Source organism: Macaca nemestrina, chromosome 7, assembly GCF_043159975.1.
Source record: "Macaca nemestrina isolate mMacNem1 chromosome 7, mMacNem.hap1, whole genome shotgun sequence".
In the NCBI taxonomy this organism is placed as follows: Eukaryota; Metazoa; Chordata; class Mammalia; order Primates; family Cercopithecidae; genus Macaca; species Macaca nemestrina.
In genome coordinates this window covers 173,574,164-173,601,532 of record NC_092131.1, presented here as the reverse complement: position 1 = coordinate 173,601,532, position 27,369 = coordinate 173,574,164, and the positions used below count along the sequence as shown (strand labels likewise).

The window sequence follows — 27,369 nt, the reverse complement described above, 5'->3', positions numbered from 1 at the left end:
TATAGTCACTTTTGATTACATTTGTAGAGGCATCAAACCCTTTGTGGATGCTGATCAATTTGTAAAAAGGATCACAAATTTTAAGTTAAATGAAGACGGGGAATTGACCATAGGACACTCATTAATAACTTTAAGCAACGCTGGATTATTTGACTATTTGCCATAATTACGAAAATCGTGGGTCAGTTTTAGATTCCTGTTCCACTGCTGTCCCTCACCATCCTGCCTTCAGACCCTCGGCTTCAGCCCTGCTGCACCTATGCTGAGCCCGGTCGGCCCGACCTCTCTGCCCAGCCGCTCCAATTCAGCACCCGTTTCCCCAGCAGCTCCCAGGGCGTTTCTGAAGCAGTTCACTTCTCGCCCAGGACTCCCAGTTCTGATCGCTAGATGGCGCTGTAACCTGATTGAAAGAAGACTGTCCTAACAAAGGTAACTCACGGGGAATGAAAATCGTTTTACAGCGGTCCATTCGGAGGTGTTTGGGGTTTACTCCTCTCCTTCAAGGAAGAGGTGTTTGCTCTTGTCAGATGTTTCTGTTGATGTTAGATGTTAGACGATTCCGTTGATGAGGAGGGCAGAGCTCCCTCCTGGGGTTGACCACAGCAAAGAACTCGGACGTTGAGGTGCTCACCCTTAACTCACCGTTTCCCCAGACGCAGAATCCCAACCAGTAATCACAGTCTTGGGGAAATAAAACTTTTCTTGGGGACCTGCCATGTTGGAATCTCCATATATAAGTCAGATGGGGCAGCCTAAGAAAGGTTTACTTAAATGAATGATATAAAATGGCTAAAATTTTGCATCAGAAGGCTTTAAATGACAAGAATGGTCAATTAGAAAAATATTCTCTCAAAATTTAATTATCCTGAATTTAGCTGTTGTTACATTATGAGAAAAAATCTACCAAAAGTGGTTTCATTGGAAGAACTTTTGACTGCTGGTACCTACAAAGATTCTGATTTACAGATTTTCTAGTTGATTACTTCTGCAAATTCTATAAATATGAGTAAGATTAGAAAAATTAGATTTGTGTTTCATCCAAGTGTACATCAAAAGTTATTCAAGCAATTTGGAATCTTCTAAATGGAATGAGGTTGAAACATTGAAAATATTGTGTTGCTGTATTTGGCTAACATTTGAAAAAATTATAGCTACATCCCTATCTTAAATCCTTTCTAAAGTAAGTCCCAGTGGTATAAAATCAGCAAAAGTGATTTTTTTGCTGTGAAAAACAGTGTGAAAACAGTGTGAAAAACAGTGAAAAGGAAAGCCATCTTGGTGGAGATAGCAGCATTTTTTATAACTAGATTACGTAAGGGACCTCTACGCATCAGAAAGAGAAAAAGTCATAAACCAGGGGAGATGGACAAATTATTTGAAAAACTACAGCAACATAGGAGAGGATTAAATACGTTCACTGGCAATTTGTATTTCCACGTTGTCGTTCTACAACAATGCACCCAAGCACACACTGCTGCCCTGCAGACACCAAGGACATCTGCCAGAGGTCGGGGTCACCAGGATGCTGACATTCTGGAAGTAAACAACGTTAATGGATGGTAAGTAAATCATTTTATTTTCCAAACATTTAATTGTTTTGTATGATTGTGAATGTATTTTTATGCTTTAAGACTTCCTTAGATAAAGCACTGTAGGAATATTGTAAATGACAGATATATGTAAAAAGTTTTGTTACCTTTATCTGCAGGGAGTTGGAGGCAGTCACAAGTTATAAACATTGCAACATTTGTGAAATAAATATTTTGAAACAATTAAAATGTTACAGACTTTTCAGGTCATATATCAGGAGTATAAGCAGAAAAACATGAGAAGTACATTCCCCCTATTTCACGTAAAAATGGAGATGCATATATTTTTCCATTACAGAACAGTTTTATGTTCACCCTCACCAAATAACTAGGATCACCTTATCATTAGTTCTCTTACATCTCTGTCCCACCCAAACATAGAAATGTCCACGCTAGGGCCTCGCTCCTATTCAGGCATCCAGCTGGACCTATCCATCCACAAACCCCTCTCTGGGCTCCTGGCCAGGGCAGGAATACAGCCTGGGATGGCATGTCTTTCAGAGTCACTGAAATATGTCAGAGGTTACCACATGCTCCCTCAGGACTGCTGGGGGTTAGGAATAGAGCACGGGAATGTTTATTTGTGGTTTGTTAAGTTTCTTACAGAAGTCTGAATTGAAAACAGCGTCCTCTGACCCTCCTCAGGAGAGAGCATGGTGTAAAGGGAGATAAAGTGTCTCTTCTTGTGGTCACAGAGCCTTCACTTTTGAGCCTGCTTTAACGGGGTTTCCATTCCTATCCCTCCAAAGACTCCTGCATAGTCCTCCGCTTTCCTTCATGTTGTGAAATCTAAGGGACATGCGCCACTGCTCATCTGAGTTGACCATACGGCAACCCTCAACTGCCAGCAGACCCTCTCCTGCCCACATCTCTGCATGCTCCTGGGCTTCAAGAAAACTCTAGCCAGGACTTTTCTGCCTCTTTTCCTGCACTCCTCAAGGCTCTGCTGTCCTTGAATGAAGTCATACTCCCCCTTTTGAGCTCATCATTCACTTCTTGTGAAATCCCAGCTTCATGTTTGTTCCTCACTGCAAACCTTCACCTGTTTGAGTCCTCCCTGCACCAAGGGCAGGGTCCCGGCAAGATTTGAAGGGGAGGGAGTGGTCGGGGGAGAGAGGACTTTCCTGCTCTGATCCCCTTGGCAACTCTTTTTTCTGGATGCCTGGTGTGAGCTTTGCTGAAGGGGTGAGGAGTCTGCAGGAGAGCGACTCTAAAAGCCACAGATTTCCTCAGCAGATGCAATTAGCACATCCTGGACTATAATAGACCAGAGTGTGGTGCCTGCAGCACAGGCCCTCCCTCCTCCCCTCACCCCAGGTCCACGTCCCAGCCAATGGGGGCCTCTGGTGGTCACAAAGGAATGGAGATGACCAGGTGCACATACCGAATTTTTTTTCCTGCTGTGCTGTTTATTCAGCCTTCCAGAATCTTCTTGTCACCCACCTTTAAATAACTCTCTTATGAAAAGAAGCAGCTGCCCTTCCTTTCCATGGTTATCTGGGTGCATTTTTTACCCTCTGTGAATCCAATATCTCTTCCAGGTTTGCACGATTAGGGTATTCACTTACTAGCTGGGGCGTGACTCCTCTTTGGCTACAACAGGCTGTCTCTCCCAGCGGCACATCAATATACTTTATGGCAGGACAGGGCATGATCTGGGGAGGGACCTCAAGGAGAGAACACAATGCGGGGAGCCTCCGGGCTGCTGGGGATGCCGTTTTTCTGGATCTGGGTGTTGGATACACAAGCGTGTTCACCTTGTGAAAATTCACTGTGTTTACCCATAGAGTATTCAATTTTATGTAATTTTCTTAAAAGAAAACCAACAAGCAAACGAATTAGCAAAAAATAATAAACCAAAATATGAAACAGAAACAAAAAATTACTTAGGGGCTTAAGCAGAGAAACAATCCAGCAAAAACACACACACAGATACACACACACAAACCCCCAACACACACAGACACCGCCCCCCACAACACACACACACCGATACCAACTACTGCCCTAGCTCCACATATAAGGCGGCAGCCCAGGAAAGGGTGCAAGTAAGAACCTCAGTTCCATCAAGAAAATGCATGCCTGCCTGCCCACGATCCCTCCGAGCCCAGAAAGCTTGCTTTGTACCCACTGCTGACCATGTGCCCTTCCTTCTCCTTGTCACCAGGTACAGGCATGGATGCTATTTCCTTTTTGTTGTTGTTGTTTTGAGACAGAGTCTTGCTCTGTCGTCCAGGCTGGAGTGAGTGGTGCGATCCTGGCTCAGTGCAAGCTCCACCTCCCGGGTTCACGCCATTCTCCTGCCTCAGCCTCCCGAGTAGCTGGGACTACAGGCGCCCGCCACCACGCCGGGGTAATTTTTTGTATTTTTAGTAGAGACGGGGTTTCACTGTGTTAGCCAGGATGATCTTGATCTCCTGACCTCGTGATCCACCCGCCTCGGCCTCCCAAAGTGCTGGGATTACAGGTGTGAACCACCACGCCCGGCCTGTGCCATTTTTTTTTTTTTTTTTGACAGGCTCAATGTAAAACATTCTGGTTTCTACCTGGTCACTTTACACAGTGTATGTTTTAAACATCTCATCAGAGACACCAGCTGGGTAAGGCTTTTAGAAATTGAAAGTCTTGTATGAAAATTGAGGCTAACGGCAGCAAAACTCACACTTCTGTACTCCAAACCTTCATACCTGAGGTCACACTTCGTCTTTCAGGTGGCCTGAGGCCAGTCTTTAAGCCCTTTGGTTACTACTTTTGAAATCAGCCTCCTAGTCATTCCCAAGGTCATATCCTCAGCCAGGGTTTGCTGTGTCTCTGTTTATTGTCTTTTCTCGAGTGTACATCACATTTTCCTGTTTCTTCATATGTTGCATCATTTTGGATGATTTCCTAGACAGTGTGAATGAAATTTTATAAACAATCTTGATTATGACGTGTTCTTCTGACTGTGATACGTTCTTACATATGTATGCATGCATACATTATATATATAAACAGGCAGCTAGCCTGGCTGAACAAAAACTGCAAACTTGGTCTCCCCTGCACTGGTGGAAACTGAAGTCTCTGTTCAGTCTCAGGTGAACTGCTTACAATCTTCCCTGTGTGCGTATTTCAGGCACAGTCAGAGTTGGGCAGCGTACATAAACAGGATTTAGGGCCCCCCAACCACGACTCTCTTCTTTCTGAGACTGCACTCTCCCCCCATTTTCTAGCTCATGTGACTGCCCCAAACTCTATCCTCTGGTTTTTCATGCCAGTGAAGCTGCAGGTTTTTCCATTGGAATTTAAGCTGTCCTTCATGGCAGGGACTTGGAACTTTCCCCAGGCTGAAAACCATAAAACAATGAGAAACTCACCCAGTCCCATTCCCCTATAACCAAGTGTCTGTCTGTTTCTGACTGTCCCTAATGACTTCAGAGAGTTGCTGTTACATAGTTTATCTTATATTTCTATTTAAAATTATGTATATTATTACCTTTAAGTAATATATATTTAAAACATTTTAAATATTTGTAATATTAATGTATTACATTATTGCTATATCAATTATATGCATATGAATATGAAATATACATCAATATGCTATTAATGTAGAATAGTTGTAACATTCACATTTACGCATTTATATGCTTATTTATTTAGTGGGTGTTACCTGCAGGGGGACTGCACCAACAGAACATACTTGGCCTGAAGCAGATCCCCGAGTTGGTTGACTTGAAGCACACATGGAGAAGCCCATGAACAGCTCCAAAGCTCCAAACATAATTAATTGTGAAGAGACAGTAAAGGAACATTTCTGTAAATGCATGTCAGGGCCTCCCTCCACATAGAAATGGCAGAAAATTGTGTTTTCACATACCACAAGCATTGATGTGGGGTATGGGGAGAAGGGTTGGTGGGGAGGTGCAAAGACTGATAAAACATAAATAGTCCCTTTCCATGCAGCCACCAAAAAAATGGACATAGGAGAAAGGAATACCCGGAAGAGGTCCATGAAGCAGGTGTGGGCCCAGGATAGAGTGCCCCCCCACGGAGGCCTGCCTGCTCACCCCACCCCATCACACCTCCTTGGTCATCCCTAGTGCTGAGAAATGAAACCTCAGAGGACTTTTCACCCTTGTCAAGAGCATGAAATACTGTTCTTTGTTTTAATAAACAAAACAAAACAAAACAAAACAAAACAGCTCATCCTCCAAATTCTATCCTAGCCTTTAGTCCCCTTCAGGGAGTTGGGGACCTGGATGAAGGAGAGCAGCAGACAGGAAACACAGCTGTTTTTCTTTTCTTTTCTTTTTTGTTTGTTTGTTTTGAGACACAGTCTCGCTCTGTCACCCAGACTGGAGTGCAGTGGCCGGATCTCGGCTCATTGCAAGCTCTGCCTCCCGGGTTCACACCATTCTCCTGCCTCAGCCTCCCGAGTAGCTGAGACTACAGGTGCTGCCACCTCACCCGGCTAGTGTTTTTTTGTTTTGTTTTTTGTTTTTTGTATTTTTTAGTAGAGACGGGGTTTCACCGTGTTAGCCAGGATGGTCTCGATCTCCTGACCTCATGATCCACCCGTCTCGGCCTCCCAAACTGCTGGGATTACAGGTTTGAGCCACCGCGCCCGGCCACAGCTCTGTTGCTCCCCTTCCCTTCCCTTCCCTTCCCTCCCCTCCCCTCCCCTCCCCTTCCCTTCCCTTTCTTTCTCTTTTTCTTTCTCTCTTTCTCTCTCTCTTTCCTTTCTTTCTTTATCTCCCTCTTTCTCTCTTTCTTTCTTTCCTTCTTTTTTCCCCTCTTAGAGATGCTGTTCTTTCCATTTAGCCTTCCTAAAGCATCTGGGCCCTCCAAATGCTGACCTCACTCCTCAGGAAAATTTAACATCAATTCTACTCGAGGCTTAAATTGTGGAAAACTTTTTTTGTTTGTTTCATTTAGTATAGATTTTCTTTCCACAGTGCCGTATGGGCTTGTTTCATCCCCCCTTTCATTAACCGCCCTTCATCACAATGCACAATGTGTTTTGCATTCCACTGGCACCTACCCTAAGGAGGCCATCAGTCACTGGGGCCCTCAGTAGCCAATTGGCACCAAAGGACTGGCAACAGAGTGGAAAGAATATGGCAGCTTGACATGAAGCCATGCTCAGTTTTTGATCCAAGAGTGATTAGACAGATGGAGTCTGAGGATCAGTGAACGGGGTGGGTTCTACGTCTTGATGGGCAAGAAGGTGGCCTCACAAAGGTCCCCAGAAGAGCAGTGAAACAGCAGAAGGCCTCACGCTGCACAAGCCTGTGTGCAGACTCTGGAGGCGCCCTGGGAACATACCAGACCCCCTCACGCCCTACATCACATAAAGCCACAGTGTAACGATTTCCCCAAAACGGCAACTCCAAATCTACTCCCATTGCTTATCCCAAATCCTGAATTAATATTTGAGGGTCTGGAGCGCACTCTCTAGTTAGCAATAATATCTGGGTTTAGAAGCCTGAAAAGAGAAATGTAGCCAGCAAGGTACACAGCTCATAGCAATATAATTCTACTTCCCTGCCTCCAAAGTCATCCTACAAAGCCTGAGAAACTTCAGGTGTCATCTCAATCAACACCTTATGGCATGAGTCGTAGATCACTCAGTATCTGCTTCAGGATCCCCCAAAGCCCATGTCCAACCCTAAAGCCCCAGAAGTTCATGTGGCCGGAGGTGCTGACGGTTGAGCAGGATGGTTTCCACAGAGTCCTGTTAATTCCTACAGTGACAGACCGTAACCCAGCAGAAAAGCAGCCGAGAGGGAGCACTGCTCATATTTCTCAGATCTGGGCAAAGCTTCCTAGGTTACATCTGTTTTCTTAATTCAGTCTTTATGAAGCCATTACTCACCTCCAAGGTCTTAACTCTTTGCCAAATTCCAAGCTCCTTTTCTTCCACTTCTCAAGCCATAAAATACGGGGGTTAACTTCAGACCCAAATCAAGGAAATCTTCTCCCCAGTAAAATAATAGTACCACATAATTAAATGTGTAAAAAGTAAAATAATTTGTGTGTAAAACGGGCCATATACATGAAACTATGCTAACTCGCATCTTGTACTTTTATACAGGAAATATGGTGAATTAGAAACGATCAATTTGTATGGAGGAATAAGCTGGAAGGAAGGGAATGGTAGTGGAAATCCTCCACACTTCTCAATTCATCTCTTTCCCAACTGCCTGATGCAGCTTCCATCAACAGAGAAGTGCTGGTGCTGAGAAGGCGCCCCTCCTGCTCCATGAAGATGCACTTGATCCAGAAAGGTCTGTTCCAACTTATCCACCACTCCTGTACTTGCTCCCCTCTTCCCAAATGCCCGACAACAGCTTTGGCCTCAGGGACACAAAGCTGCAGGCCTGAGTTGCACATTTCTGCTGAAAGTCCCCAAACCAAAAATTCTATGCATCCTATGGTCAATCATACTCTTATACTCAGCACAAGAAACCACCCCTGGTTCTGGACTGACAAGGCTTGTGGGGATCAGAGACTTACATCTAGAAATGCAATTAGAAGGGAGCACAAAATATGCATCCCATGCCTGAAGGTGCCAGGAAATCCAGGCACTGTCCTTTCCTTCATGCATTCCTGGTGAATCCAATTTGTTTCACCCATCATGGCCTGAGCTCAAATTCAACCTTGCACTTTTTATTTTATAGCATGGAATATCAATTAAATCTGAGATTACCATATTCCATTCTGGCACATCATACTTTTATATAGACATAGTGGCAGATAGGCAGAGCAAGGGAGTTAACTCTTTGTGGAGATATTTCTAAGCCAGCAAGTGTTTTTATTTTTATTTTTTCTAATTTCTGGTTAAGAAACCTTGGTATTTGTGTTTAGTTTCCATGTATATGCCATTAGCAAACTGTCTGAAAAAGAACTGAAGAAATGCAATGCTATTTACAAACACCTACCAATAATTAAAATACCTAGAAACATATTGAATGAAGGAGATAAAAGATCTTTACAATGAAAATTATAAAACATTTATAGGCCGGGCGCGGTGGCTCAAGCCTGTAATCCCAGCACTTTGGGAGGCCGAAACGGGTGGATCACGAGGTCAGGAGATCGAGACCATCCTGGCTAACACGGTGAAATCCCGTCTCTACTCAAAAATACAAAAAACTAGCCGGGCGAGGTGGCGGGCGCCTGTAGTCCCAGCTACTTGGGAGACTGAGGCAGGAGAATGGCGTGAACCCGGGAGGCGGAGCTTGCAGTGAGCTGAGATCCGGCCACTGCACTCCAGCCTGGGCCACAGAGCGAGACTCTGTCTCAAAAAAAAAAATAAATAAATAAAAAATAAAACGTTTATAGAAGAAGATGAAGAGGACACAAATAAATGAAAATATATTAAACTTTCTTGGTACCACAAGACTCTGGACAGCCAAAGCAATCTTGAGAAAAAAAAACGAAACAAAACAAAACAAAACAAAAACAGAGCTTGAGGCGCCATACTACCTGATTTCAAAATGTACTGCAAAGCTGTAATAGCCAAAACAGCACAGTATTGGCATAAAAACACATACACCAATGGAACAATATAGAAAGCCCAGAAATAAACCCACATATTATAGCAAACTGTTTCTGACAAGGTGCCAAGAAGACAATGGAGAAAAGATCTCTCTTCAACAAATAGTGTTAGGGAAAACTGGATATCCACATGCAAAATAATGAAATTTGATACCTATCTCTCACCATATGCAAAATTCACATCAAAACAGAGTAAAGTCTTCATGCAATACCTGACACTATGAAAATACAGAAGAAAACATAGAGGAAACACTCATAGAAGAAATCAAACATAGAGGAAAGACGTCAAGAGCATGAACAAAAGCAAAAATAAACAAACTGACTACATCAAACCAAAAAAGCTTCTGCACAGCAATGAGAACAATCAACAGAATGAAGACACAAGTTATGTAATGGGAGAAGATATCTGTAAACTGTGCATCTGACAAAGGGTTATCTAAAACTTGTAAGGAACTCAAATAATTCAAAAGCAAAAAATCAAAATATTTAGGTAACAAACGGGCAACAGACATAGATAGACATACAAATAACCAACAGGTATATGAAACAAATGTTCAAGATCACTAATCATCAGGGAAATGCAAATAAAAATCACAACGAGATATCACCTCACCCAAGTTAGGATGGCTGTTACCAAAATGACAAAAAATAACAAATGCTGGCAAGTGTGTGTAGAAAAAGGAACTGTTACGCACTGTTGGGGGTAGTGTAAATTTGTATAGCCATTACAGAAAACACTACGGAGTCTTCTCCAAAACAATTACAAATACATCTACCCAGAAGATCCCACTACTGGGTATATACCCAGGAAAACATGTCAAAGGGACATCTGCATTCTCATGTTTATCGCAGCATGATTCACAATAGCCAGAATAAGGAACCAACCTGTGTCCACAAAGAGATGAACAGACAAATAAAATAAGGTCTGTCTACACAGTGGAATACTATTCAGCCATAAAAAATCCTGCCATTTGAGACAAGAATGGAACTGAAGGACATTATACTAAGTAAAATAAGCTAGACACAGAATGACAAATATTGCATGATCTCATCTCTATGTCAAATTTTAAAAATGATCTTATAGAAGTTGAGAATATAATAGTGATTATCAGAGACTGGGGAGAATAGGAGGGAGAAAGAAATGAGACAAGGTTGGTCAATGGGAAAATTGTTATGGTTCAATAGGAGGACTAAGTTCTGGTACTATATTTCATGGGAGGGTGACGACAGCCAACAATAATGCATTGTATATTTCAAATAGCTGGAAGAGAGGATTTTTAATGTTCTCACAATACAGAAATGATAAATGTCAAGGTGACGGATATACGAATTACCATTGATAATTACACAATGTATACATGTATCTGAACATAACATTGTACCTCATAAATGTACAATTACTATATGTTGATAAAAATTCAGTTTAATTTAGAAAGAAACCTAGGCACAGAGGGTGGGCATATTCATCAACTTCTTTTAAAATCATTAACCTTATTGTTATAACTAACATACAACAAAGTTCATCCATTTTAAGTGTACAGTTTAATGAGTCTTAAAAATTGATTTCATCTGTATGACCACAATAACAATCAAGATGTAGAAATTTTGATCACCCCCCCTCCAAAATTTCATCCTTCCCTTTGCATTCAATTCCCAAGTCCCAGCCCTAGGCAAGCAAATGATACGATTTTTGTTACAAAAGATCAGTTTCAGAAATTTATCTAAACTGATATTACAGTATGATGTCTCACTTCTTTTACTTAGCAAATATTTTTGAGGTTCATTCATGTTGTGTGTTTCAGTAGTTTGTTCCTTATTATAGCTTAGAAGTGTTCCATTTTATGGATATAACATGATTAGTTACCCATTCAATTGCTGATAGAAATTTTGGTTGTTTTCTGTTTGGGGATATAACTTATTCATATGGTAACTATATGTTTACCTCTATAATAAATTTCCAAACTGTGTGCTTTAAAAAGTTGTATAATTTGATGATCCTAACAGCAGTATATGATAATTTCATTTGTTTCACATTAGTGCCAACAATTAGTATTGCCAACCTCTTAAATTTTAGCCATTCTACTGGCTGCGTAATACCGTGGCATTGTGGTTTTTTTAATTTGCATTTCTCTGATGACGACTCATGCTGAGCATTTTTGTGGAGTGTATTGGCCATTCATTTATCTTCTAGTGTCTGGTTAAGTATTTTTTTCATGTTTTATTGAATTGCTTGCCTTATATCTTAAAGATTTTTTTCCATATGGTAGATACAATTAACTTGCCAGATATATGTATTATAAATACTTTCTCACAGTTTGTGGCTTGTCATTTTATTTCCTTAAAAACATCTTTCAAATAACACAATTTTTGGATCAAGTTCAGATTATTAAGTTTTCATTTATGGTTCAAAGTATGTCTCACCTAAAATCATGAACATTTTTAATACCTGGGTGTTGAAATAATCTGTACAACAAACCCTCATGACACAAGTCTACCTATGTAACATACCTGTGCTTGTACCTCTGGACTTAAAAGTTAAAAATAAATAAATAATAAATAAATAATGTAGAAAATGAATAAATGTATTTTGTTGTTAAAATATTTTCTCCTAGATGGGTTATAACTTTAGCTTTCATGTTTAGCACTACGGTCTATGTCGAGTTAATTTTGTGTTTGATGTGAGATAAAGATCACGGTTAGTTTTTCACCAAATGGATAATCAATTGTTGTAGTGCTTGTTAAAAAAGACTATCTGTTCCTGATTGAACTACCTTGGAAATGTTGTCAGAAAACAATTGACCCATATACGTATGAGTCTATTTCTGCACTCTCCATACTGTTCCATGAAGCTGCATGTTTACCATTAGACCAATAACGCACTGTTGTGATCAATGTAGCTTCACAGTAACTTAAATCGGCCATTGTGAATACTTCAGTTTTGATCCTCGATTTCAAAATTGTTTTGGTCATTCTAGGTCTTTTGCATTTCCAAATTAATTTTTGAATTAGATCATCATTTTATTTAAAAATCATCTGTTATTTTGATGAGTTTGCACATTATACATCTAACTTGTCATCTTAACAATATTGAGCCCATATGACCAGGACCATGCTATATATTTCCATTTGTTTGGATCTTCTTTAAATTCGCATGGTGACTGTTTTCACTGCAGAGGTCTTGAAAATATTTTGTTAAATATATCCTGGTTTTATGTTTGTTGTTTGCTATAAGTGGTAATATTTTATTTTTTCTTTTCAAATTGTTTGCTAGTGGTAGAGATACAATGAATTTCTGTGTTTCGACTCTGTGCCCTGCAATCCTGTCAAATCCACTGCTTACTTTTACTGTATGTTTTGTAGACTCAGAATTTTAAAATATATATTAACGTCATTTATAAATAAAGAGTTATTTAAAGTGTTTACACTATACATTCTAAATTCTGATCCACTAATCCCATCACATCTGAGTCTATTTCAGTTGACAGATTTTTCTCCTAGTTATGGATCACATTTTCCTGCTTTTCACATGTTTAGTGATTTTTGAGTGAATGCTGAATATTGTGAATATTCAGTTTGTGAATATTGTGAATGTTTCAGTTTTGATTATATGGACTCTGTTGGGCTTTGTTCACACAGAAAATTAAGAAACTTGCCAATCAGCTCAATCATTTTGAGGCTAATTTTGAGGCATTATTAAGGCAGGCCTGGTGTTACTTTACTGATAGTTTGACTCCATTCCTAATGAGTCATTCTTTCTGGATTTCCCCTGAATGTCTTGGTTGTTCTTCTTTTTTTCAGACGGAGTTTCACTCTAGTTGCCCAGACTGGAGTGCAATGGTGTGATCTCGGCTCACTGCAATCTCTGCCTCCCGGATTCAAGCTTTTCTCCTGCCTCAGCCTCCTGAGTAGCTGGGATTACAGGCATGCACCACCATGCCTGGCTAACTTTTTGTATATTTAGTAGAGATGGGGTTTTTCCATCTTGGTCAGGCTGGTCTCGATCTGCCCGCCTCGGCATCCCAAAGTGCTGGGATTACAGGCGTAAGCCACCGCGCCCGGCCCGTCTGCCTGATCTGTGATGGGACGTTCTTCGGATCTGCACAACGTTTAGAACACACTCAGCTCACAGCTCTGTGGTTGCTTTTGCCCAGTCTCCCGGTGTGTTCTCCCACATATGCCTGGCTTGGTAGCAGACTCAATGGGAATTGAGGCAGATTTCTGGAGCTTTTTATTTCTGCATATTTTTCTTTCCTTTGTTACTATGTCCCATAAATCCCAGGCATCTCAACTCCCTCAGCCCTGACCTTTGTTTCCTCATATTAGAACAGTTCTACTGTTTCTTAGTATCCCACTTCGTCCATTATAGTTGAAAGGGGCTTCAGGGACAAAAGTGGAGCAATTGTTTATTTCTTTTCTCTCAAAGATGCAGTTCTATGATGCCTCCTGTTAATGTTTAAACACGATTGTTTCACACATTTCTCCCAGTTTATGACAGGAGGAAAAGTCCAGTCTAAGCTCTTCTTAGTGGTAAGAAACAAAAGTTCTACCACCCTTTTAATTCACCTCTTCAATATACCTGAGCTAAAATTAAGAGCACCTGACGTTTGCTAGAAACATGGCACAGAATCTGAGAAGACCCCTTAAAGCTCAGAGGGTGATACCATTTCTTGCTGTTCCACACTATACGCACCATACCATGACTTTTACCAATTCCAAAACAAATCTCCAGTTCACCCTAATTTTAATATTCTGTATTCTCCTGCTGTATCATTTAGCATGTTCCAAGCAGTCTGCTTTGAATTTAGCAGAATGTTAGAGTTCTACAATAAATAATAGGAATAGCAGAGAGAAAAATTCATACTTCTTATGCTCTGGGTAGTGATAAACTTAGATACTGTTTCCCTCAGTATTTCCAAAGTATGTTGAAAGTGCTCAGTAAGCTCAGGTAGATCTGCAGTCCTCTATTTAAAGATAACATAATGGATCAACAAAATGTGGCATATTTATACAATGGAATATTATTGGGCCATACAAAGGAATGAAGCACTGACATAGGGTGCAACTCTGATAAGCCTTGGAAATATCGCGCTAAGTGAAAGAAGCCCGCAACAAAAGACCACATATTATATTATTCCGTTCATATGGACTGTCCAAAATAAGCAGACTATAGGCCTATAAAGTATATTGGTGATTGCTGGCCAGATGCAGTGGCTCACACCTGTAATCCCAGCACTCTGGGAGGCCAAGGTGGGTGGAAAATCTGATCTCAGGGGTTCAAGACCAGCCTGGGCAACATGGTGAACCCCTGTCTCTACCAAAAATACACATACACTCACACACACACACACACACAAATTAGCCGGGTGTGGTCATGTGCATCTGTGATCCCAGCTACTCAGGAGACTGAGGTGGGAGGATTGCTTGAGCCTTGGAGAGCTGAGATGATGCCACTGCATTCCAACCTGGGTGACAGAGTGACACCCCGTCTGAAACAAAAAAAGCATATTAGACGTTAGTGAGTGTTGATGGTGATAGCTAAAGCAAATGATAATTCATGTAATTAAAATGTTCTGTAATTACCTGTGATGATGTTTGCACATATCTGCAGCTATTATAAAACCAATGGAATTGTACACTTAACTTTTTATCTGCATAAATTTAAGGAGTGCAAGCGAATTTTGTTACATGGATATGTTGCACAGTGCCGAAGTCTGAGATTTTATTGTAACCATCACCTGAATAATATGCACTATGTCCATTAAGTAATTTCTCATTCCTGGCATCCCTACACCCTCCCATACATTTGAGTGTCCAGTGTTTCTTATCCCACAACCTATGGCCATGTGTGCACATTATTTAGCTCCCACTTACAAACTGCAGTTACAACATGTTGCATTTGAGTTTCTGTTTAAGACTTGTTTTACTTAAGCTAATGGCCTCCAGCTCCATTCATGTTGCTGCAAAAGATGTGATTTTACTATTTTCTATGGTTGAAAAGTATTCCATCATGTATACGTGTGTGTGTGTGTATTCCACATTTTATTTATCAGTTTATCAGCTGATGGACATCTAAATGATTCCACATCCTTGCTGCTGTGAAGAGTGCTATAATAAACATCTGGGTGCAAGTATCTTTTTTACCTAATGACTTCTTTTCCTTTGGGTAGATACCAGCAGTAGGATTGCTGGACTGTATGGTAGTTCTACTTTTAGTTATTTGAGAAATCTCCATACTGTTTTCCACATAGGTTGCAGTAATTTACATCCCCACCAACAGTGAGGATATAAGTGTTCCTTTTTCTCTGCATCCTTTGCTAACATCTGTTATTTTTCACTTTTTAGCAATAACCATTGTGACTGGTGTAAAATGGTATCTCAGTTTGGTTTTAATTTACAATTCTCAGAAACAGCATTAGAAACAATTCAGCATCATTTTTATTATGATTATTATTTTTATTATAGTAAAAATCCTCAACAAATTATACATAGAAGCAACATACCTCAAAATAAAGAACATGTATGATAAACTTATAGCCAAAATCATACCGAATGGGGAAAAATTGAAAACAATGCCCCTAAGAACTGTAACAAGACAAGGATTCCACTTTTATCACTCCTATCCAGTGTAGTACTGAAAGTCCTGGTCAGAACAATCAGGCAAGAAAAAGAAAAAACAAAGGCACCCAGACTGGAAAACAGGAAGCTGAATTATCTCTATATGCTGGCAATATGATCTTATGTATAGAAAACTGCAAAGACAAAGCTGGAGGCATCATGCTACCTGACTTCAAACTATGTTATAAGTCTACAGTAACCAAAACAGCATGGTACTGGTACCAAAACAGACATATGGACCTGTGGAACAGCACAGAGACCTCAGAAATAAGGCCACGCATCTATAACCATCTGATTTTCGACAAACCTGACAAAACTAAGCAATGGGGAAAGGATTCCCTATTTAATAAATGGTGTTCGGAAAACTGGCTAACCATATGCAGAAAACTGAAACGGGATCCCTTCCTTACACCTTGTAAAAAAATTAACTCAAGGCAGACTAACGATTTAAATGTAAAACCCAAAACCATAAAAACCCTAGAAGAAAATTTAGGCAATACCATTCAGGACATAGGCATGGGCAAAGATTTTATGATGAAATCACCAAAAGCAATTGCAACAAAAGCTGAAATTGACAAATGAGATCTAATTAAAGAGCTTCTGCGCAGAAAAAAAATCATCAGAACTACCAGGCGACCTACAGAATGGGAGAAAATTTTTTACAATCTACCTATCTGACAAAGGTCTAATATGCAGAATTTACAAGAAACTTTAAATTAAATATTAGAAGGAGACCTAGAGAAAACTTTTCTGGACATTGCTCTCTGCAAAGAATTCATGACTAAGACCTCAAAAAGCACAAGCAGCAAAAGCAAAAATAGACAAATGGGACTTATTAAACTAAAATACTTTTCCATAGAAAAAGAAATAAGCAATAAAGGGAACAGACAACCTGCAGAATGAGAGAAAATATTTGCAAAATATGCATCTAACAAGACACTGCTATTCAGAACTTACAAGAAACACAAAGAACTCAACAACAACAACAACAAAAGTAAACTCATAAAAAGTAAGCAAAGGGCATGAACAGTTTCCTTTGTGAATTTGTTTTTTAATTTTAGATTCAAGGGGTACATATACCCGTTTGTTACATGGGTATTACATGTGTAATGATGGGGGTTGGGCTTCTGTGTGTGTATCACCCAAATATTGAACATTGTAATAAATAATTTACCAATCCTCACCCCCACTCCCAATTTCTCCTCTTTTGGAGTCCCTTTTAGTGTATTATTTCCATCTTTATGTCCATATGTACCCATTGTTTTGCTCCCACTTACAAGTGAGATAATGTGCCATACTTGATTTTCTGCTTTTGAGTTAGCTCGCTTAGGATAATAGCTGCTGGTTGATCCATGTAGCTCCAAAGGAGATTACTGCATTCATTTTTAATGGCTGCACAGTATTTCATGGTGTACATTTAACACGTTTTCTTTATCCAGTCTGGCAGTGACGGGCACTTAGGTTGGTTCCGTGACTTTGCTATTTTAAATGGTGCCATGATAAACATACTAGTGCGGGTGTCCGTTTTATAGAATGATTATTTTCCTTTGGATATATACCCAGCAGTGGGATTGCTCAAAAGAATACAGACACTCAAAGGAAGAAGGGGTCAAAGAAAATAAAAAGACATACAAATGGCCGACAATCATAGGAACTATACACTTTATATTAAGGAATTACATGTTTTTTTGTTTGTTTTTGTTTTAGAAAAAAAAGCTGAGCATGGTGACTCACGCCTGTAATCCCAATACTTTGGGAGGCCAAGGTGGGTCCATCACCTGAGGTCAGAAGTTCGAGACCAGCCTGGCCAACATGGTGAAACCCTGTCTCTACTAAAAATACAAAAATTAGCTAGGCATGGTGGCGGGTGTCTGTAATCCCAGCTACTCGGGGGAGGCAGAGGTTGCAGTGAGCTGAGACTGTCCCACTGCACTCCAGCTTGGGCAACAGAGCGAGACTCTGTCTCAACAAAACAAACAAACAACAAAAAAAGAAAAAGAATAAAAGAACATAATGATCCATCAAGATACAATGCCAGAGCCCAGAACCCAATCTTCAACTCCACAGATACACAGATATGACATGAACAAAGGTAAATTGGTGGATTAAGCATATTAAGCATGCAATTTTAAAAGACTTTTGCTTGGGGCGTGTGTGTGTGTGTGTGTGTGTGTGTGTGTGTGTGTGTGTGTTACAGAAAAATAGCACTTTCTTTTTTTTTTTTTTTTTTTTTTTGAGACGGAGTCTCGCTCTGTCGCCCAGGCTGGATGGAGTGCAGTGGCCGGATCTCAGCTCACTGCAAGCTCCGCCTCCCGGGTTTACGCCATTCTCCTGCCTCAGCCTCCCGAGTAGCTGGGACTACAGGAGCCCACCACCTCGCCCGGCTAGTTTTTTGTATTTTTTAGTAGAGACGGGGTTTCACTGTGTTAGCCAGGATGGTCTCGATCTCCTGACCTCGTGATCCGCCCGTCTCGGCCTCCCAAAGTGCTGGGATTACAGGCTTGAGCCACCGCGCCCGGCCAAAAAATAGCACTTTCGAAGCAAGTGTTTTCCATGGCAGTGTGTATGTGATATTTGGGGTAAATATGCCAAGAACAAATATAGAAGGTGGAGGTATACACGAGCTTGTTGGAAAGGACCTCTGATCCTACCCAGTGATCTTAGAGGGTAAAACGTGAGTAAAGACTCCTGAAAAAAAAAAAAGAGAGAGAAGAAAGGACATTCTGGCAGGGCGTGAGTCTCCTCATTCAGTTCACTCATGCTTGTCCCCCTCCTCAGCCCACGTAAAAATGTTGTATAACTTTGTATAACAATGGGATAGTCCCAGATATTTCACTGGAATCTATGACTTCTTGAGCATTGTTCCTGTCACCATAGTTTCTGAGTTTGTCTTTTCTGCAGTTTCACAGAAGTGGAATCACAGAGTAAACATCCTGATTCTTGCTCCATTCCCTGAGCACAGCGCTTGAATAGTCATCTGTGCTATGGCATGTGTCAGCAGCAGCTCCTTCCTACTGCCCAGCAGCACTTGGTTGTGTGAATACACGCCATATGTTTATCTATTCACAGCATTTATATTTATATTCACAGGTGAACAGCATTCGGTTGTATCTGGATTGCAGCTATGAGGAATAAAATGGTTCTGAATATTTGTGAACAAGTATTTTTGCAGACATATTTTCATTTGTATTAGATCAATAACTAGATTATTGATTCTTATTGTAATTGCATGTTTATAAGAAACCGACAAATATTTTTCAAAAAGATTGTATCCATTGGTTAAGATACAGTCCTTAACTCTCTATTTTTTTTTTTTTTTTTTTTTGAGATGGAGTCTCGCTCTGTCACCCAAGCTGGAGTGCAGTGGCGCGATCTCGGCTCACTGCAAGCACCACCTCCTGGATTCACGCTGTTCTCCTGCCTCAGCCTCCCGAGTAGCTGGGACTACAGGCGCTTGCCACCACGCCCGGCTAATTTTTTGTATTTTTAGTAGAGACGGGGTTTCACCATGTTAGCCAGGATGGTCTCGATCTCCTGACCTTGTGATCCACCCGTCTTGGCCTCCCAAAGTGCTGGGAGGCCGAGGCAGGCAGATCATAAGGTCAGGAGTTCAAGACCAGTCTGGCCAACATAGTGAAAACCTGTCTCTACTAAAATACAAAACATTAGCTGGGCATGGTGGTATGTGCCTGGAATCCCAGCTACTCAGGAGGCTGAGGCAGGAGAATCACGTGAACCTGGGAGGCGGAGGCTGCAGTGAGCTGAGATTGCGCTATTGCACTCCCACCCAGGTGACAGCATGAGACTTTGTCTCAAGAAAAAAAAAAAAAGGAAAAGAAAAGAAAGATAGATAGATGATTGATAGACAGACAGATAGATAGACAGCCATCCATCCATTAGGCTCACATATCAGTGTCTCTGTTGCCAGCCCCGCCACTGCTAATATCATACATTTTCGCTTTCATGTAATTGTAGCATGCTAATTCTGTAGTGATTTCTGCATTAGACTAGACTAGGTTATACTGTGGTAACAAACTTAACCCAAAGGGTCTGTGGCTTAACACCACATTAGTTCATTTCTTTCTCACATTACACATCCTACACATATTGGTAGGGGTTTCTATGCTATACGGTTTCCCAGGGACCCAGACTGCTAAACTTATGACCTTCATGGTAAACTTTTTGTTGTTTTTATCCCCCCCTCAACATTATTCTACTAGAACCTTTGGTCAGCATGTAGTCTATCATTTTAAACAAATTCTGTCTAATATTATTTCAAACCATGGGGATAGTTGAGCAGTGAAAGTGAATGTACATATGGCCTAGAGTCATCATTTTTAGAAATTATAACAAAAAAGTCAGAGAATGAGGTCAACAAGCTCAGAAGGCTTCATGCCAAGAGACAGAAAGTTCTGGCTGGGCACAGTGGCTCACGCTTGTAATCCCAGCACTTTGGGAGACCAAGGCGGGCGGATCATGAAGTCAGGAGATTGAGACTACCCTGGCTAACATGGTAAAACCCTATCTCTATTAAAAATACAAAAAATTAGCCGGATGTGGTGGCGGGCACCTGTAGTCCCAACTACTCGGGAGGCTGAGGCAAGAGAATGGCGTGAACCCAGGAGGTGGAGCTTGCGGTGAGCTGAGATCGTGCACTGCACTCCAGCCTGGGGGACACAGCAAGACTCTGTTTCAAAAAAAAAAAAAAAAAAAAGAGAGATAGAAAGTTCTTCCAACAGTGTGATGACAAGAGGTTACGATCACAAAAGTCACGCAGTGCACCCATCGCAGAATACAGGCCACAAGGAAAACTGGCTGAGCATGGATGACCATTTTGATCTGCTCACAAAAAGGCTGATGGAAACTACAGCATTCTCAAAACAAACAAGTTTTAAAACATCAAACATGCTTATGTCAATTCGACCAAACAATAAAGCAAACTCCCCAGCTCTTGTCTCTACCTTCCACAAGAAATGTCCTATAGAGAATCCATAATCACGAGGTACAGTGAACACCACCAAAATAAACGTTATTATATTAACTGTAGCATTCTAAACCTGCTCCCTTCTTCCTAATTCTTATTTAAATAATTTATGCAGAACTCAACTTTTAACAAAGGTGCCAAGAATACACATTGGGGAAAGGACCATTTCTTCAATAAATGGTTCTGGGAAAATCAACAGCCACAGGCCGAATAAGCAAACTAGACCCCTGCCTTTCACTACATGCAAAAATCAACTCAAAATGGGCTAAAGACTTAAATGTATGACCCGAAACTATGAAACTACTGGATAAAAACACAGAGGAAAAAAACTACATAACATTGGTTTGGGCGATGATTTTTTTTATTTGACCCCAAAAAACCCAGGCATCAAAAGCAAAAAGAGACAAATGGGATTACATCAAACTAAAAAGCTTCTGCTCAGCAAAGGAAACAATCAACAGAATGAAAAGACAACCAACAGATAGGTAGAAAATGTCTGCAAACTATACATACGATGTCAAGGGGTCACTATCCAAAATATTTAAGGAACTCAACTCAATAGCAAGCCCAAACAAATAAAAAACCTGCTTAAAAGCGGACAAACAACATGAATAGACATTTCTCAAAAGAAGACATACAAATAGCAGACATGTATATTAAAATGCTCAATATCAATAATAATCAGGGAAATGCAAATCAAAACCACAATGAGATATCACCTCAACCCAGTTAGAATGGCTATTAACAAAATGACAAAAAAAAATAACAAATGCTGGTATGTGTAGAAAAAAAAGAACTCTTACACACTGTTGGTGGTAATGTAAATTAGAACAGCCATTATGGAAAACACTATGAAGGTTCCTCCAAAAATAAAAATTGAACTACCCTATGATCCAGCAATCTCATTACAGGGTATATATATCCAAAGGAAATGAAATCAGTATGTCTAAGAAGCATCAGAATTCTCATATTTATTGCAGCACTATCTACAATAACCAAGAAATGGAATCGACCTAAGTGTTCATCAGTGGACAAATGGATAAAGAAATGTGGTACATATACACAGTGGGATAATATTCAGCAGTAAAAAAGATGAAATCCTGCCATTTGTGACAAGGATGAACCTAGAGGAAACTATGTTAAGTGAACTAATATTCACACAGAAAGACAAATACTTCATGATCTCACTCATATCTGGAATCTAGTTGATCTCATAGAAGTGAGGTTAGAATGGTGATTACAGAGGCTGGGAGGCTAGCGGAAGGGGAGAATGGAGACAGGAGGCTCAGAGGAGGGGAGAATGGGGAGATACTGGTCAAAGGGTACATAATTACAGTTAGATGGAAGGAATACATTTCAAGACATCTATTCAACAGCAAGGTGACTATAGTTAACGATAGTATGCTTTAAAAAAGTAAAGAAAGTGGATGTTATGTGCTTTGACCACAAAGTAAGAGAGGTAAGAGAGGTAATGCATTTGTTAATTGGCCATATTTGACCATTCCACAAGATATATATGCTTAAAAGAAGAATGTTGTACACAATAAAAATCACAGAATATGATATGTCAATTAAAAATGCACACTCATAGGCAATATATTAAATTGTGAAATAGCAGGGTTTCCCCTCCCTTTACTATTTCCACTAAGGGAAATTTAGTTCTTTTGAAACTTGTGATGGTCGTAAAAAAAAAAATGGGCCACAAATGCTTTGACACTACTTCTGTCTAGAGGTGGAGGTGGAGGTGGAGTCCATGCCCCTCTTCTTGAAACCAGGTGGACTTATGACTGCTCCACAGGATGACTGGGATGCTGAGTGGCATCCGAATCAAGGTCACAAAAGGTATTCTGCTCTGCCTTGCTCACAAGGACACTCACTCTATAAATCTAAGCCACCATGTGCAACATTCCACCTGAATTCCACTCTGTGAGGAATCCCAAACCACATGAATAGGGAAGGACTCCTGGCGACAGTTTGAATCTTTGAATCATCCCTGCTCAGGCACAAGACATACAAGAGAATGGAATTCTAGATGATTTCAGCCCCCAACTATGTGACTTACTCTCAACCACTGGTGTCTTCCCAGTTGAAGCTCCAGACATCATGAAGCACAGAAAAGTTTTTATATGGGTTCATATCCACGGAATCCATGAGCATAACAAGGTGGTTGCTCTTTTGGGATAGCTTGTTACACAGCAATCAATAACTGGAACACACCTCATAACTGAGAGCTTCATGTGGCCAAGGTGTCATGGAGTTGAGTGGGATATTTTACGCATTAAAGTTCTCTTTGCAAATGGCCCAGGAAGAGAAGAAAAAATGTTTTAATGGTGATGTGGTTTGGCTGTGTCTCCACCCAAATTTCATCTTGAAGTGTAGTTCCCACAATCCCATACGTGGGAGGGACACGGCAGGAGGTAATTGAATCAAGGGGGTGCATTTTTCCTGTGCTGTTCTTGCAATAGTGAATAAGTCTCATGAGATCTGATTGTTTTATAAAGGGCAGTTTCCCTGCACAAACTCTTTTGCCTGCCACCATGTAAGACATGCCTTTGCTCCTCCTTCGCTTTCTGCCATGATTGTGAGCCCTCCCTAGCCATGTGGAACTGTGAGTCCACTAAACCTCTTTCTGTTTATACATTGCCAAGTCTTGGGTACTTCTTCACAGCAGTATGAAAATGGACTAATACAAATGTGATCTACTGCAGAGGGAGAATTACTCAGTTTTCTCAGGTCAGAGAAGCTCTTCTTAAGATGCAACTTTTCCTTATTATGGGTTGTAGTGTGCTTATATTTTCTAGGCTCTTGACTCACTTCTTGAAAAACTCAGGCTTCCTATTTACCTTACTTCTTAAATAACAGAAAATTAGATTTCTATTTCCTCATTTAATTTAAATTGGCCCAATAAAACTGAAGCCCACTAGTTATTTGGTGGTGGATGGAGGATGGAGCAATGTTTACATTGACCACTAAAGGACTGATCAAGTAATGACTTACAAAGCTTAGATGGAGAACATAGGCAGAAAGATGCTGTTATGGGAAAACCTTCCCTTACTCTATAAACTTAGCCACCATAACCCACCTACCCCCAAATTCCTTAAGTGTTCTTCGTCACAGAGACAGAGACCCTAGAAAGATCCCTGCAGTGCTTAGGGAACACTGCCCAGACTTTGCAAAGGCCTTCCAAACAGAAAGGGGGGTCTGAGGTCTACCAATCTCTGCACTCCCTCTTCACTTGACTGCTACCAGATTTGTTGCAGTGTGGGAGGGTGGAATGCAGAAATACAAGCCTGGATAAAAATTTCCTCCTAAATTATTCTTGCTTGGAACATCCCATAGTGTTGAACAGCCTTGGTCCCCATCTTCGCCTCCAAAAATCTTTGAAAGAAGAAAGAATCCATCAGGTAGTGAAGCACAGATTTACATAATCAGGCAAATTGTAGTTGTTATATTTATCGTGATTCACATTTCCTTACATCTTCTCACCTCCATAGGTCTTTAATCATTCTCTTGAAATTTTAGCTGCAACTAATTGCCCACATTATCCTTTATGCTGTATCTACACCATGGACACTATCTACACTATTATTTCAATTATTTGGGGGGTATATATCCATCTTTGGGGAGATGTCTATTCAGGTCCTTTGTCCATTTTCAATGTGTTTTGTTCATGTGCTTATTCACATGGCTGTTCAATTCAATGGCTGCTCACATAACTCTCATTTCAGATAATTTTTCAGCAAACCCTCACAGGTATGGCTATTCTTAGAATAAAATAACAACAGAAACAAAACACTTTGAAAATGGACAAAGGACCCAAATATAGTATAAAAGGACCCAAAGATGATGTTAAAATGGTCAACAAGTACATGGAAAAGATGCTCAACATCACTAATTATTAGGGAAATGCAAATGAAAGCCATACTGAGACATCATCTAATACCAATTACTGAAAATAACAAGTGTTGGTAAGGATGTAGAGAAATTGGAAATTTTGTACATTGTTGGTGAGAATGTAAAATGGGGAAGGCACTCTAAACATCGGTCTAGTGATTCTTCAAAATATTAAAACTGGAATTCTCATATGATCCAGGAATTCCACTTCTGGATATATACCCCCAAATAATTGAAATAATGGTGTCAGTGTTATATTTGTATAGTCATGATCACAGCAGCATTCTCCACAATAGCCAAAAGGTGGGAGTAACCCAAATCTCCATTGATGAATTAACAGGTCAATGAAAGTATTCAGCTGTATAATGGAAGAAAATACTGACACATGCTACAACATGGATGAGTTCTAAAGACATGTTACTATGTGAAATAAGCCCATCACAAAAAGATAAATATCGTATGATTTCACTTATACAAGGTGCCTGAAATAGATTCATAGATATAAAAGTAGGATGCTGGAGGCGAGGTGCTATGGCTCAAGTCTACAATCCCAGCACTTTGGGAGGCCAAGGCAGGAGTATCACTTGAGCCCAGGAGTTGGAGACCAGATTGGGCAATACAGTGAGACTTCACATCTACTAAAAAAATAATAAATAAATTATTTGGGTGTGGTAGTGTGTGCCTGTAGGGTAGGCTGAGGTAGGAGGATCACTGAAGCCCAGGAGATCGAGGCAGCAGTAAGCTATGACCAGGCCACTGCACTCTAGCCTGGGTGACAGAGTGAGATCCTGCCTCAAAAAAAAAAAAAAAAAAAAAAAAAAAAAAAAAAGAAGAAGAAGAAGAAGAAGAAGAAGAAGAAGAAGTAGAATGGCAGTTGCCAGGGGCTGGACCAAGGGATTAGAGTTATTGTTTAAAGGATACAGAGTTTCAGTTTTGCCAGATGAAAAGAGTTCTGGAGATGGATGGCAGTAATGGTTGCATAATAAATTGTGAAATTAAAAATGGTTACGATGGTAAATTTCAGGTTATGAATATTTTACCACAATCTAAAAAAAAAAACAACTGTGGGCACAACATGGGCAAAGAAATAAAGCTAGGAATAAACATGATGTATCATGGGAACGGTAAGGAGACTAACTTCTCAAAACATGTGAATGTGCTTCAGAACAAGGGGAGATACTGTAGACAGGTAAAGAAAAGCCACAGAAAAAGAGGCTGTATTTCACATATGTAAGGTAAGAAATTAGATAAGAACCAGTGTTGGTGAGAGTGTGGAGAAATTGGAATTCTTGTACATTGGTGGGCTGTAAAATTGTGCAGCCATTTTGGAAAACTTCTTTCAATATTTAACTTCATTTTGGAAAACAGTTTTCTGTATATATACACAAGAAGTTAAATATTGAATTACCATCTGACTCAGCAATTCCACTCTTATATATAGACCCAAGAGAAATGAAAACATAACCACATCTAAATTTGTATATAAATTTTCACAGCTGGCCGGGCACAGTGGCTCATGCCTGCAATCCCAGCACTTTGGGAGGCCAAGGCAGGTGGATCACGAGGTCAGGAGATCGAGACCATCCCGGCTAACATGGCGAAACCCCGTCTCTACTAAAAATACAAAAAATTAGCCAGGTGTGGTGGCGGCGCCTGTAGTCCCAGCTACTCGGGAGGCTGAGGCGGAAGAATGGCCTGAACCCGGGAGGCGGAGCTTGCAGTGAGCTGAGATCGCACCACTGCACTCCAGCCTGGGGGACAGAGAGAGACTCCATCTCAAAAAAAAATTTTTTTTTCACAGCTATATTATATATTTATGATAGTCAAAAGGTGGAAAAAACTTAGATGTCAAGAAATTGGATGAACAAATAAGTAGAATGTGGTATATACACGAAAACATACATATTATTTCACTATAAAAAGAATGAAGACTGGGTGCAGTGGTTGACGCCTGTAATCCCATCACTTTAGGAGACCGAGGTGTGAGGTGCCTGAGCCCAGGAGTTCAAGACCAGCCTGGCCAGCATAGTGAAACATTGTCTCTACCAAAATAATGTTTTTTAATTAGCTGGACATGATGGCATACACCTGTACAGACTACAGGTGTGTGGAGGCTCAGTTACTGAGGAGGCTGCGGTGGAAAAAACCACTTAAGCCCAAGAGGTAGAGGATGCAGTGAGCTGGGCAACAGAGTGAGACCCTGTATCAAAAAGGGGGGGGAAAAAGTATTGACATGTTATACACCATGGATGAACCTGAAAAAAACATATTTTTTTTTTTTTTTTTTTGGTGAGATGGAGGATTCTTGCTCTATCACCCAGGCTAGAGTGCAGGGGCACCATCTCGGCTCACTGCAACCTCCACCTCCCAGGTTCAAGCGATTCTTCTGCCTCAGCCTCCCAAGTAACTGGGATTACAGGCACCCGCCACCAGCCCTGGCTAATTTTTGTATTTTTAGTAGAGACAGGGTTTCACCACCTTGGCCATGCTGATCTGGAACTCATGACCTCATGATCCACCTGCCTTGGCCTCCCAAAGTGCTGGGATGACAGGCATGAGCCACCACGCCTGGCCTAAAACACATTTTTGAGTGGAAGACGACACTCACAAGAGATCGGATATTTTATGATTCCATTTATATGAAATGTTCTGAATAGGCAAATCCATAAAGAGGAAAAAGTAGACTTATTGCTTAGGGCTAGGAAGGATGGGGGATTAGGGAATAATATTAAAGGGTAGGGGGTTTCTTTT

At 40.6% G+C, this 27,369-nt stretch overlaps 1 long non-coding RNA gene across 3 annotated transcripts in view; it reads left to right on the top strand.

Moving 5' to 3' along the window:
• Positions 1-218: 218 nt before the first annotated feature.
• Positions 219-27,369, top strand: part of LOC139364136 (uncharacterized) — a 40,572-nt gene continuing 13,421 nt past the window's right edge. The window contains exons 1-3 of one of the 3 annotated variants that reach the window (XR_011625435.1): positions 219-429; positions 1,486-1,559; positions 7,663-7,855. This is a non-coding gene — a long non-coding RNA (uncharacterized lncRNA). Of the gene's footprint in view, positions 430-452; positions 1,560-7,662; positions 7,856-27,369 lie in introns of those variants that run through there. The other 2 variants (XR_011625436.1, XR_011625434.1) reach the window with 2 other exon arrangements.